The sequence below is a fragment of the Gekko japonicus genome, unplaced genomic scaffold, assembly GCF_001447785.1.
Source record: "Gekko japonicus isolate JY-2015 unplaced genomic scaffold, Gekko_japonicus_V1.1 scaffold1225, whole genome shotgun sequence".
Lineage (NCBI taxonomy): Eukaryota > Metazoa > Chordata > Lepidosauria > Squamata > Gekkonidae > Gekko > Gekko japonicus.
This window is the reverse complement of record NW_015170312.1, coordinates 526,705-539,607: the sequence shown is the minus strand read 5'-3', so window position 1 is coordinate 539,607 and position 12,903 is coordinate 526,705.

Genomic DNA, 12,903 nt, shown 5'->3' with positions numbered 1-12,903 from the left:
TTTCATGTGCTGATAATGTTCATTTTGAACGACTAATAACAGATTGTAGGCCAATTCTGTTTTCTTCTGTGAAATATTAGTGGATATGTCTGAGATCTCCTAAGGACGATATTTTTTTCTCCCTTCACCACTGACTCATTCTCTTGTGGTCTAAAACTGTTGGATACAACCAGCAATACAGCACAGGGAGAGGTTGTGAGAGGACTTAGCGTAAAATATCAGGTTGAGTGCTGTGTTCTGTATTATTTAAAAGTATGGAAAAGGAAGGCAGCTTGCAGCCCGGAATGTGTTTTTATCACCATCAACACGCTAGGATTTGACTGTAATAATTAAAGGGCCTCCAACGGTAAAGATATTAACTGCTGCCTTTGTGCTAACAACTTTCCTCCTCACCATTGGTCTTTCTCAAGAACAGTAACATGTTGATTCAAGGCTGCAGCATATTGAATAAGAGCGTAGCTGACACAGTGTAAAAGCAACTCATTGATCATCCTGACACCTAAAAAAATAACTTTTGCTCTTTCATCTACCAATGAGAACCACAGCATTTGTTGCTCCGTCGTATTACAGCAAAACCACAGATGGAAAATGCGTGTGGCAGTTTTGTTTTAGGCATTGCATATAATCAACTTTTCTCCTTGGCACTTTTTAAATAATATATATGAAAAGCCATGAAAGAAAGCAGAACCGGGTAAGCTTCTGGAACAGAAAAATGTTGGTGGTAGATATCAGATTCACCTTTGTGTTCATGTAAACCCAGCCTTCCTGGCTCTGATAGAAACAGCTGTGACAGCAAAGCCCAGTTCTCATAGGAATATACAAAGAGCCATATTCTATGCTAGGAAGTCTTAGGAAAGGGGTTGAAAATAAAATAGCCAGATATTTACATCCTCTGGGATGAGCAAGAAACTCAGCAGTTGACTGGAGGGGGAGAAGTGAGCATCTGGGAGAGGCAAGCAGGCATTCTTAGTCATGTTTCCTCAGATGTAGACCACACCAAGCTCAATGGGACTTAAAGGTAAAGGTTCCCTTGCTCGAAAGCCAGTCGAGTCCGACTCTAGGGTTGCGGTGCTCATCTTCATTTCAAAGCTGAAGAGCCAGCGCTGTCCGAAGACATTTCCGTGGTCATGTGGCCAGCATGACTAAACACCAAGGTGCACGGAACGCTGTTACCTTCCCACTGAAGTGGTACCTATTTATCTACTTGCAATTTCTTGCCTTCGAACTGCTAGGTTGGCAGGAGCTAGAACTAGAGACGGGAGCTCACTCCATCATGTGGCACATTCGGGTCTCGAACTCCTGAACTACCGACCTTCCACAGCCCTGCTCCTTTCCCCACCAAGGGAGACTGAATAAGAGAAAGAGTAATTCCTCCTTGCTTCCAGATGTTAGTCCTGTGGGCTACCATGCTGTGGGGTTTTGTGGGATAAGGGTGTGAGGTCCCATGGGTGCTCTCTGTCCTAGGTCCACCTGAAACAGACCATGAACAATAGAGAAGTGCTGAATTTTAACTGGGAGCTAGTTCTGCTTACTTTCCTGAGTCACTGATATCCCAGCTGTGGAGCTGAACTTGTCAGGAACTGAACATCTCCAGCTTTTGGTCTCTGCAAACAGCAGCCTGAGTGGCAGAGCTGTGGAACACAGATATCTCCCAAAGGAACATGAACTTGTGTTTTGCATTTTGGTTTCTTGAGAAACCTAACAACTTCTGACAGCAATTCCAAGTGTAGCTTGCAGTAAATTACAGCTGGGAGGGATTCCCCCTCTGTGTGTGACTGCAATTCTAATGAGAGTGCAATCAATTCTGATAGCTTGCCTGATTTTTCAGAGTTTTCACAGTTCCAAGGACTGTTTGAGCCACACAGTTTATTTATTTATTTATTCAGCTTATATCCTGCTCCTTTCCCCACCAAGCAGGGCTCAGAGTGGCTTCCAACAGTTAAATATGCAATAAAATCAACATATAAAAAATTTTAAGATCCACATTTTTACAAGTTAAAAACCTAGCAGTCAATCTACTACATCAGATAGTACCATAATAATCCATCACAGGTGAGCACCTGGGGAGGCAGCCAGCACAGAGAAAGGGGGGGAGAGAAGGAGGGAGACCATCTGATCTCTCTAATCATCTCTGTCCTCAACCATATGCCCAGTGGAACATCTCAGTCTTACAGGCCCTGCATAACTGAACCAAGTCCCACAGGGCATGAGTCTCACTAGACAAAGAGTTCCACCAGGTTGGGCCAGAGCTGAAAAGGCCCCGGTCCTGGTCAAGGACAGCTGGACCGCTCTGTGGCCAGGGATTATCAATAGGTTGTTACTGGACAAGCATAATGCTCTCTGAGGTATATAGGGTGAGGACGTCCTATAGATACAGTGGTCCCAGACCATTTAGAGCTTTAAAGGTAAGTACCAGAACCTTGAATCTGATTTGGTACTCAATCTGGAGCCAATGCAGTTGATAGAGCACAGGTTGTATATGTGCTCTCAAAGAGGTCCCAGTACGGACCAGTTGAAGTTTCCAGAGCAAGTTCAAGGGCAGCCCTGCATACAGTGAGTTACAGTCGTCTAATCTAGAGGTGACCGTTGCATGGATCACAGTGGCCAGGTCAGCATGGGACAGGTAAGGAGTCAGTTGCTGGGCTTGGCGAAGATGGAAGAATGTCTTCCTGGCCATATGTGTCACCTGAGCCTCCAACAAAAGAGAGGCATCTAGGATCACACTCAAACTTGTGATGGAGGGAGCTGGTACTAGCTGTACTCCGACAAGAGTGGGAAGTTGAATTCCCCAGCCTCTTCCCCCCCCCCGCCCCCCCCCCCCCCCCCCGGCTTAGCCACAGGACCTCCGTCTTTGATGGGTTCAGCTTCAGACAGCTCTGCTTTAACCATCCCACCACAGCCTCCAAACAACTAGCCAGATCTTCTGGGATGTTATCTGGCTGGCTGTCCATTAACAGATACAGCTGGGTGTCATCTGCATATTGATGACACCCTAGCCTGAAACTCCTGACTAACTGGGCAAGAGGGCACATATGGATATTAAACAGCACTGGGGAGACAATCACCCCTGAGGGACTCCACACACCAATGAGTGCCCCAATGAGACCCTCTCCCCTAGCACCACCCTCCATCCCTGCCCTTGGAGAAATTAGCACAATGATTGAAGGACTGTCCCACATAATCCAATGACAGCGAGGTGCTTGTTCAACAAATCATGGTTGACCATGTCAAAAGCTGCTGAGAGATCTAACAACAGCAGCAGCAGAACTGCCCTGATCCAGTTGCCTATGGAGGTCATTGGTAAGGGCGACCACCACTGCCTCTGTCCCATGGCTAGGTCGAAAGCTGGACTGGAATGGGTCCGAGGCTGATGTGTCCTCCAGGAAAGCTTGCAGTTGTTCTGCCACTGTACCCAGGAATGGGACATTCAAAACTGGTTGCTCAACCATCGTACCCAGGAATGGGACATTCAAAACTGGGTGGTAGTTGGACAGACCAAAGGGATCTAGTGATGGTTTTTTCAACAGCAACCTCACCACCACCTTCTTCAACATTCCCAGGAAGACCCTTGAACTCAGAGACAGATTGAGAACATATTCCAGGGAGGTTCGTACACTCTTCATGCTGGCTGTAACCAGCCAGGAACAGCATGGATCAAGGGGGCAAGTGGTGGATTTAACAGCTGACAGGACCCCATGGACATCAGCCTGAACAAGCCACCTGAATTTATCTAATACTGAGCCTGATGACAGCCAAGGGGGCCTCTAGTTCACTCACAGTATCAACATTGGCAGGGAGGTCAACTGTTATACTGTATGGGATAAAAAAAGCTGAGATGGCTGAACAGACTTCACATTTTTAACTGTTATACTGTATGGGATAAAAAGGCTGAGATGGCTGAACAGACTTCACATTTTGCTTGTTTATGGAGGTCAGCATGACATTCCACATCAATCTCATTTCAAGGTGATCACAGGATTACAGTTCAGCCTTTGTGCTAGACAATGAACACTGAAATCATAAATGATCTAGCATCTGTAGTGATTAGTAAGGTGGCCAGATCTATGGATGAGACCATATAATTCATGATAGTGTTATTTCAAGCACACTGTGAAGAACTTGGAAAGAATGGCCTTCACTGGGTGAATAACATCAAAATGGGAGAGAAGATTCAATCTGTGACAAGTGATGCATCTTGGTACCAAAAGTTATAAACTCATTGAACATATCAACTCAGTAAGAAGCAATTTTCACATCAAGAATTAATAGGAAAGAAAAGATCAGAATCATATAATGTACATGTTCACAGACTGTACCACTTCATACTAGGGGTGCACACTGGAAAACCTACCATTTCAATTCCATATCATAATTTAAGAAAGGAAGGCTGCAGAGGAAATTCTTGCAAATGTTGACGTATCATGAAGATTCATCAGTCTTTATTTCTGTTTTCATTAAGATCAGATTGGATGTCTCCCCACTGTTTTCCATGGCAGGTTTTCCTAAGCAGACATTTTTTCACCAAATGATATCATCAGTACACCATGTCTTCTAAAGATTCCCTAAGTTTCAAGTGAACTGGGCAAAATGGCCTTTACAGGCCTTTAACAAAGGTGTCCCGAGCTATCCTCTCTGCATAGTAGAGCAAGGCACAAAAATTGCCACCAGTTTTCTAGAACAACTTTGTTCTTTTAGCCAAACATCATAAGTGTGAGTAAAAGTAGTCCTTCTCAAGTGTCTGAATAGTGCGGTGCCCACCTGTTCTACCAAGGAAAGGAAATCTACCTATCCAAACCTAACTACTGAAAACTGCTATGTTACCCCGAATCTCTAATTAAGCTGCCTCCTCAGAATCACAAAAAGTAAAGGCAGCAGATCGAAACAAAACAAATGTTAAACTGCACAGAATGCAAAACAGCAACAAAGACAATACCTCTTCTGAACCCCCCTCCCGAGATCTAATGTTGTCCCCCTACTAACCTTCCCCCAAGGGAAAAAGATGGAGAAAAGATTAGCTAATAGCAATAGTAAATTAATCAGACCACATCTGTCAAGAAGCCCCGTCCAGGTAGGATCCAGCCAGCAACGTGTTAGACATCTCTTCCAAGATGAAAGTGCAGCAAGTGCACCACACATGGCACCAAATGGCCAGCATAATAGCTGCAATTTAAAATTTCCCTCCTGTAATGTATCCAGTCCAGACAAGTCCAAAGACAAACGCAGAGCTTCAGTCCAAGAGACAATGAACTATGCGGATCCTAGCCCTCTCCAATCAGGGGGCTAGGTTCCCGGCCGAGAGTCCCATAGGGATAAATAACCTATGGGGAAGTAGGGGTGTGTTTTGGGTGGCGGTTTCTTGGGGGATGCAAGCCGGCCAAAGTCATCTTGTTCCGGATAGAATAAAGTACACTTTTCTGAAATCACTCTCCGGTTGCGTACTTTTCACCTCCCCTCCAAGAAATACTATGTGATTGGCCAAGGCAACTCACCTGATTGATTGCACTGCTAAGGCTGGATTGGAGAAATGGTGTTTCTTGAGAACGGGCATGTTAAGAACTTACAAAACTAACCTTTCTGTTGTTCTTTGAGTATACACCATTTTTTAAAAAACACCATAGGTTGGATAGTGTCAAAAGTTGATTTGCGATGTGATGTACAGTCACCAACAGCTGCATCACCTGAGCCTGCTGATGAAAACAGATCGGATTGCGCAAGGGATAAAGGCATCCAGCTTCTACATGGAGATGAGAAGGACAGCAAGATTCAGATGGGAATAGCTTTCCTGGTTAACGACTTGCTGCCTTTAAGTGCTGGAAGCAACAGACACAATTCACCAGGTCCAAGGCTGGTTCACATAGCCTCACTTTACCCCCACCCGCTTTGTTTAACTAGGTCAGCAAATATTGTGCTTGTTTCATTCTATTGGGGGGGGGAGTTTTGCAATCTGTGCACTGTAGGACGACAGACCTGTGCCCCCAGAGTTTCCTTAGACTGATGATTCGTTGTCTTTACAGTGAGGATAATTTATTAATAGTTGTTTGTGAGAAAGCAAGCATCGAGGCTTCTAGGAAGGAAGTGCTAATTAGCGCCAAACCCACTGGCAGCTTGCAAACAGAACTGTAGCACACAGTGATGCTGGCCCTCCCACAGGGGCAAATGACTTACTTAATTGCTTCAGCGCTCTGTGGTCCACCGTCCACCCCAGATCTGCTGAAAGAGAAATGTTTCCAATAGCAATTTACAAATACAGCTTAGTTATTAAAATGCTGTCCTTTTTTGGCTTATCAACAACTGCTCCAAGACTAATGGTCTTTCTAAGACTGTGCTGGCATGGATATCCATACCAACATTCTTGATCAGATGCCTTAAATGTATGGATGTCTTTAGTTCCCAGCTATGAATGTGTTCTAAATGTGCTTAAAGATTGGTGTGTATGAGGCCAGGGTACACAGTTATTGCACTGAAACTCATATGTATCAGTACTGACTGTACTGATATGTACCGATACAAATAATTATTGTTTTATTTTGTACTCTTCTGTTCTCAAGCTGCAGGATACTCAGAGAAGCCTTTTACAGACAGTTTCCTGGGGAGAAGAGGATAATGGGGATGCAAACAGCCTTAGTAATAAACTATTTATAAATTTACGCATATGTATGATTTTTATAGACCCAGACGAATACAGAGGAGAGTGCAAGGCAAAGTGTGATTTCATTAGAATAAGCTGTAATGCAAACAATTATGTTGGGTAATGCCTACCAGAGTATTTCATGGCTGTCTGACAAGGACTGCTGAGTGGAGGGTGAGATTCTGAGCCTCAGGTAAAACCTGGGTTGGAATTGGTCCACATCCCAGGCTGCAATCCTATGCTAATTTCCCTGGGGTTAAGCTCCATAGATCAATTTTACTGCTGATATTTTTGCTGGGTTTACTATTATTGTTGTTGTTGTTGTTGTTGTTGTTGTTATTCAAGTTTATAGATTATTTTACTGAGATTGGATTTTATTCTGGGTTTTGCCCTGGGTTCCCTTTGAGCTAGGAGGGCAGGATAGAAATCAACCAAACAAATAGTCTGAGTGAACATATATGGGATTGTACTGTAGAACAACTGGAAAGCAATGAGTGGCTTTCTAAGAGCTACACTAGATAACACATGTAACACAAGTCCAGGAACTAAGGTTCCAGAGGGCCAGATTTGGCTTGCAAGTATGGTGTGGGGGGCAGGGAGAGGAGCTTCAGCCTTCTGTCCCATTCCATTTTCCCAAGCAAAACTGCCACGGGGAGCACTGTTGGCCTCATTGTGGGACACCGCATGCTACAGTCAGTACATGAATAATGGTTGATCAACATAGGCTGGGAAATTAGGCTAGCAAGTACCCTGAGACATCTAAAGATAGGGGAAGCGCCTAAACCATTTACTGATGACTGCATAGTGTCAGAGGGTTGGTAACAGTAAGTTCCTCGGTACCATGCATCAGCACTTGAACATTTGTACTGAATGGTATGAGGGAATGGGATTGATGGGCCGGTGAAAAGCCAGGTGTGGCCTGTGGGTTGCCTAAACACTGGCAAAATCAATATAGTCTCTTCGTGAACCCACACATTGTGCAGAATGAGCTTAATTATATGAGCTTTTAGATGGTAATTAAAAACCCTAGCATAAGCCATGTGTTTTGTCTGATGTCTTCATGAGTCTGGTGATCACATCAGTATTGTGCTCTAAATGCTAAATGCAGTGAAAAGGTGCATTTGTAACAGTGGCTTTGTACTATGGCTTAAGTAAACCCAAGTATTAGATTTTCCATGTGGTTCTCTTGTACCATACTACTAAGAAGGTTGAAAAGACTGACAGTGTTTTGCACAGACTTGGTCATCTATTGTACGATGTGAAAATGTGTTGAATTGGATTCATCACTGCTGTCATAAGGTTACCATAAACGGGGATGATCAACATTAATTGTGTGTGCTGTTATCCCTTTCTTTTTTGTTCTTTAGCTTTACAAGTGATGTAGAAAAACATAATTTATGTCAGAAAGTGACTGACAGGATATAGACACCTTACCGCAGTGGGTGTGATGCCCAGTCATTACTGTGAAGCATGACTCAGTGTATGTATCTACACTTATGTCCATTTTCTACCAGTTTTCAATTCCCAGGATTTCTCTAAAGCAACCTGTAGTTTAATGAGGGTTATGGGAACTCTGTGATACAACCAGGACTTGTGAGGAACTGGTCCTTGCTTCCTCTCATATAGTTTGTCCTACTGCTGCTGCTTCATCATTTCTCCTCTCTATCTACCATTGCTACTGCCTTCTTGCTCCCACCACTCCATTCTTCCAAAACCACTCTCTCCTCCCTCCTCATGCCATGATGCCAGTCCCTGTGACATCTACTGATCAGGTGATATGGGGCTGGATTTGGAGGAGAAAGTGTGTCAGACTGAGCCAAGAATGGGAATGTGTGGAACATGCTTTCTGCTTAGCACTCCCTTATCATCTGTCCCACTGTGGCAAGAGGTGCAGGGCTTGCAGCAGGAAGTACACAAATGCTTCTGACAGTCTTTGAAAATGTCTAATGGAGTTGCCCAAGACACCTTCAAACTGAATAGGTGCAGTGTCTGTCAAACTGGTGCCAAACACAGAACATACAAAGGAAATTAGATTCATGGAGGAGTGGTCCACCAACAACTACTAGCCATGGTGACTGACATGAGACTCCACATTCAGAGGCGGCATCAGAAGAAGGTTTTGGCTTCTATGCCCTTTTTGTTGCCCCTCCAGGGCAACTGGTTGGCAACTGTGTGAAACAGACTCCTGGACTAGATGGACCTCTTGTCTGATCCAGCAGGGATCTTCTTAAATTCTTCTACTGTCACACAATCACTGCAAAACACAGTCTGGCTTGTACACATCTCCCTCCAGTCTCTGTGAGTCTCAAGCCATTGTCATAACTGAGCTTAAAAATACAAATTATCACTAACAGTCCATGGTAAAGATAATGTAGCTGTTTTGAAAATGAATACACGTACATAAGAAATCTTATCTAATGAATTATTTATGTTTCTGAGTTTGTTCATTCCCCAAAATTGCCAGGGGAGTTTTGTCAGAGGAGTTGGGGATTATTTTGAGTGTAGTTTTCCCTGAACCAGACAGGATTTTAGTGCAGAATTTAGAGACATAAGGGAGATGCATAAAACTACAAAGAGAGCTGTGGTTCAGTGGCAGGATATTTGATGCAGGGTTCCTAGTTCAGTTCATGTCATCTCCAGTGAAACGATCTTTGCCTTTGATCAGGGAGCTTCTACTAGTCTGAGTAGGCAATACCAAGCAAGGTGTTTCAATCTATTGTATCTCTCTATAATATAATTCTGTTTGGTCATAGACTCTCCTGAACATTCCACACATTGCCAAAATCAGTTGGCTCAATGATCTGTCACTCAGAACTTGTCCCTAGCCACTGGCTGTGTTGCCTGAGTCCCGCCTAGCTGCCACTCAAGAGTACTTGCGTGCCATTGGCCGGGTGCTGGGTTTGCACCTCTTCCCTGCCCATTCCTTCAGCCTCTGTGCCCTGTCAGAATTTCTGGCCGATGGCTTTCCTCTCTTGATGAAGACGGTTGCCTCCTGTGTGGGACTAATTTTTTTCCCTCAGTAGTTGTTGGTAGGTGTAATGAAATGGCAGTTACCTGTGTCTGTAAGATGGCTGCCATCTGTGTTTAAAATGTTACCCCAGAAGGCTTAATTGAGCTGTAGTTCCAGAGAGGGGCCTGCAGGAGTATCACTCACTGGGTTGAATGGGGCTTCCTCATCTGCCAGCCTACAGTTCTCAGCTGCAGCAAGGCCAAAAAGTGCGGGAAAAGAGGGACCGTCCCAAGGGGCAGGCCAGCATCAATATAGAGTCCAGCTAGGCCACAAGCTAGAGACGTGGGGGAACACTGGGAGGCAGCAGAAATTCAGCAACTCCACAATCAACTGGACTGGGGAATGAATAGAAGTTTCCCTGCTCTCTTGGGTAAGAGAGAGAGAGGCTGAAGCAGACTCAGTAAAGAGGATTGCGTTTAACCCCTGTTGATTTATGCCATGTTGGTTCATAGTGTATGCTTAGTCCTAGAGTTGTGCCTTATTTATTCAGTGTTTGTGTGCTCCATAATTGTGTAAATAGTTAAATAAATTATTTTATTTGGGCTAATAATCTGTGTTGTGCTCTGACCACATAATCCCCCCGCTCTGCACAATACCAAAGGGAAGGGGTAGCCCAGGGAAGCAAGGAAAGGCCAGACCCTGGGGTTGCCAACTTTCCAGGGATCCCCCAAAGACTGGGGATTCCATATCCAAATAGGGAGATTCGGCCAGAGGGGTCTCACTAAAAGGGCAGTGACAATTCAGTGAGTCATGGCAGCAAAAAGGAGTGAGATACGCCCATGGGATGAGGGTGGGAGGCGAATAGCTGAGTTGTAAACTGGAGCCCGTTTTGCTATAGGAGGCAGCCAAGTTTGGTTCAGACAAAGGAAGGAAACCCTTTGCAGGTCTTAGTGAGGAACTCATTGGGGCCAGTCCTCACTAGGATTGCCAGCTCCAGGTAGGGAGATTCCTGGAGATTTTCTGGTATAGTCTCTGGAAACCAGGGTTTGGGGAGGGGAGAGGCCTCAGCTGAACAGAATGTCATAAAGCCCACCTTCCAAAGCAGTTATTTTCTCGGGAGGGGGGGTGGAGATCTGTTGTCTGGAGCTCAGTTGTGATACCTGGTGATCTTCAGGCTCCCCCTGGAGGTTGGCTACCCTAGACATCACAGTCAGTGCTTCAGAGCAGGGTTTGCTAGATCCAGGTTCTTGCTGTAGAAGCTGAGTGGGTCATTTTGGACCAGTCACAGATTTTCAGCCTAACGTACCTCACAGGGTTGTTGTGCAAATCAAAAGGCAGAGAGGAGAATGATGTAAGCTGCTTTGGTCCCCACTGCAGAGAAAGACTATTTTTCCTCCTGGGAAACCATTGTTGCCAGTCTCCAGGTGAGAGCTGGAGATCACTCAGAATTATAACTGCTCTCCAGATGGCAGAGATAAGTTCCCCTGGATAACAGTAGGTTGATGGTTAGCTCTCAGCAGGGTATAATGACACAGAGTCCACCCTCCAAACCAGCCATTTTCTCCTGAGTAATAATTGTTAACAATCTCCAGGTGAGGGCTGGAGATCACTCAAAATTAGAACTGCTCTTCAGGTAGCAGATATCAGTTCCACTGGAGAAAATGGTGGACTCTGTGTCATTATACCCTGCTGAGGTCGCCACAGCAAATTGACGCTGAGTGTCCAAGGCTTTGGCACTCTCCCAGAGCCTCTTTCTAGAGCTCATTGTATTTTTTCCACAACGGGCCTTATTCCTAGTGTCAATATAAAACTGATTCATGTGTTTTAGTCTTTAAGAATCCACAAGGCACCTTTTCTATATAAAAAGATACAGTTCCTAAAACACACACTAGGCGGTACTCAAATGTATCAAAAAGAGTTTCCATTTCAACATGGCTTAGATCAATGTTGCAAAATCTTTACAGTTGGATGCTTAGGGTAACATAATGATCCAGGGCAAGCAAAATTCTTGCTTCACTTGCATCTCTTAGTTTGAAAAATATCTTTCTGAATGCCAGCTTTCACAATGTTACTGCTGGTTGTGACATGTATTGCTTTGAAAACATAATTGGCAATTTAATTACTGCTCAAACATCTCACCTGTTTTAACAGACTAAACCCCAGAGAAACATTGAAGTGTCTAGATCAGGGGTCCCCAACCCTCTGGCACATGGGGGCTGCATTAGAATGCTCAATGCCTAAAGAGGGTCACATCTTAAATAAAAGTGTAACTATTTAGATCAAAAGTAAACATTCAGAGGTCAATAAAGAAATCTTAAGTTGAACACAATCCATTTTGGAGAAATATTTTACCATGGAATCCTTTTACCTAGTCAGTGTGATTTTGGTGGCTGTTTTCTGTTAGCCAAGGCATTAATGTCCAAGTCAAGGCTTGTGTCATGTTAAAATGTCATGTAAATTCTTGACCTACATGCAGATTTCACAATTTTCATCTTGGGAGAATTTTGTTCACTCATGTATGTGGTGCCAAAGACTGCCTGCAGCAGATTTCTTTAGGTTGATAAAAAATATCAGGTAGACAAGAATAGAAATCTGTTCCACATGTGTTTTACTTCCTTCTAGTGGTCAATTTATGTCCAGCAGAAAAACCTGCAGTTTAAATCTGCAGGGAGATATGCCTGACATAAACGGATGTAATCTCAAATCGACCACTACAGAGAACAAAACATGTATAAAACAGGGGAACCCCCCCCAAAAAACACAACATTACAAGCTAAAAAATGACAATGCAGAAAAGCCCATCATATATTCTAATAGCCAACAGAGGGCGCCGTGCGGATACTTAGTCCGAGGAAAAGGAAGCTTGCTCTGCCTCAGAAGCTGCTCCTATTTGCTCAGTACATTTCCTGTATTTGCACAAAAATGCAAAAACTAAGAAAATCGCTCCAGGGATGGCTGAATTCCCCCCAAAACCCTTTGAAATGGGCTCTGCAGGGATCTGCTTCAGACACCAACTGTGAGAGAGAGGTTAGAACGTTCAGGGCGGCGGGGGAGAGGCTTCTAACCAGCTCTGTGAGTCAAAGGGTATGGGGGAAGGGCCCTTTTCCATGCCTCCTTTGGCTTTTCAGGGAGGGAGGGAGCCTTGGGGCCTGGCCTGGGGAGTCCCTAGAGGTTTTGAGGTGGGATTGGGGAAGGGAGAGGCCTCAGCTGGGTATAATGCCACAGAGTCCACCTTCTAAAGCAGTCATTTTCTCCAGGGAGACAGATCTCTGCTGCCTTGAGTTCAGTTGTAAGTCTGGGGGGGGGGAGTTCCTTCAGGCCCCAC